This window comes from Nelumbo lutea, chromosome 1, assembly GCF_056320005.1.
Source record: "Nelumbo lutea isolate HS-2025 chromosome 1, American lotus-T2T, whole genome shotgun sequence".
NCBI lineage: Eukaryota > Viridiplantae > Streptophyta > Magnoliopsida > Proteales > Nelumbonaceae > Nelumbo > Nelumbo lutea.
This window is the reverse complement of record NC_142684.1, coordinates 132,713,180-132,715,476: the sequence shown is the minus strand read 5'-3', so window position 1 is coordinate 132,715,476 and position 2,297 is coordinate 132,713,180.

Sequence of the window (2,297 nt, the reverse complement as noted above, 5' to 3'; positions counted from 1 at the left end):
TGTATTAAAATACATGTAAGTCGTAGGGCTAATCTTGTCCTAGAAGTAGAGGTGTAAATCGGGTTGGGCCATGAATTTGGGCCAGCACAGCACGCACACAAGTCATGCCAGGCCCGACATGATGGTCCGGGCCATGTTGGGCCTGGGGTTCTAGGTCCACACGCCAGCACGACATGACCCGCGAGCCTGTAGCAGGCCTCGCTTGGCTCAACCGATCAATTAGCCATTGGGAGGGCCCCCAACAGCTAGTTTTAGCTTTTTGGGGTTTTTTACAGAAATACCCCCCCCTAACAACTATAAATAGCTATATAGGGGGTATTCGTGTTTGGTTTTGGGGGAGAGAAAGAATAACACAAATGCCCCCATCAGCTATATAACAGCTAGTTTGGGGGGCGTAATAAAAATTTTACAACTTGTACAGTTGTATCTTCCACTTCTGAATTTGAATCCAGTAGTGGAAGAAAAAAACTTCTTTATTTAATAAGTAAGAAGTAGAATTGCATAGTAATAGGTGACTTTGTAATTTACCCTTTCTAAAAACATATAAGATTAGTATAAAGTATTAAAATGCATGTAAGTCGTAGGGCTAATCTTGTCTTTGAAGTAGAGGTGTAAATCGAGCTGGGCCATGAATTTGGGCCGGCACGACATGACGGCACGCAGGTCATGCCAGGCCCGACACGATGGTCCGAGTTGTGTTGGGCCTGGGGTTCCAGGTCTACAAGCCAACACGACATGACCCGCGAGCCCGTAGCAGGCCTCACTTGGCTGGACCGAAGAATTAGCCATTGGGAGGGCCCCCAACAACTAGTTTTAGCATTTTGGGGTTTTTCTACAGAAATACCCCCCAACAACTATAAACGACTATATAGGGGGTATTCGTGTTTGGTTTTGGGGGAAGAGAAAGAATAACACAAATGCCCCCAACAGCTATATAACAACTAGTTTGGGAGCGTTATAAAAATTTTACAACTTGTACAGTTGTATCTTCCACTTCTTAACTTGAATCCAGTAGTGGAAGAAAAAAACTTCTTTATTTATTAAATAAGAGGTAGAAATCCACTGCCTTGACAACAAGTTCATTTACTAAACTAAACTTTTATTTACAAGCAAATTTTTCTACTTTAAGTGATTCTTCCTTCACCTCGGAGGGAACAAATAATTTTGATGTTTTAACATGGTGGAGTGAACATGCAAAAAATTATCCAGTTCTCGTCGCCATGGCATGTGATTTGCTAACCCCTCCGGTGTCTACAATTCCATCAAAATCTTGTTTTAGTGCAGGTATTAGGGTGTTGGACAACAAGAGAAGCTGTATAAATGATGAAAGTCTAGAGATGTGTATCTGCTTTAAAGATTGGCTAGATTTTGAAGATAGATTACAAGACAAAGGACGTAGCACTACATCTGATGTTCCACACTTTCACTTGAAGCAGATGATCAAAGTCAAGAACAATAAGTGAAAATGATGAAGTTAATATTTCTTGTATACTCAATAGTTGTATGACATTTTTTCAATTTTTTTTAATTTTATTTAATTTATTTGATATTTTTTAATAACATAATTTTTATCTTTAATTTGTAATTTTATTATATTTTTTATATTTTATTAATTTATTCCATTTCCAATTTTCATATTTCATTCATCCAACCACTGTATGCTTTGTATCATTCAAATTTAAATGAAATAAAATTTCTATATTTCTTCCAATTTATTATTCACTTTGAATCTTCGTCTCTGACTTCTTATTTGGTTAAGTATTTTTTTTTTTCATTTATTTATTAAATTTCTTATTTTTCAAATAATTCCCAAAAAAAAATAAGGGATTTTAGTTTTACTTAACAAAGAAATAAAAATATCAAAGAAAAACAAAAAAATAGTCTAACCCAGTTCGATCCAAACCCAAGGCCTAGCATGTGGCCTAGCTCAACACGGCCTACAGCACACCCAGCCCAGGCCCGTGGCATGGCACAGCACAGGCCTGCACGAACCTGCCCAGGCTTGGGCCATGAGCTGTGCTGGACCAACCCCAAATTATCCCCGAAGAGAGCACGGCCCTTTTACACGTCTACCCAGAAGTGAACTCAACTATTTTATTGATCTGTAATTGATATTTTTGAATCTTGGTGGTAGGATAGGTTAGCTCAAGTCGACTTGAACTAGTAGTGACAAGATATGCCATCTGGGAATCAAAACCTCGGGAATTCCATTCCTAAATCCTGATGGATTCCTCCCTGACTTGGCAACGAGAATCAAATACCTACGCAGATACCCCAGTTTAACAAAATCAATCACA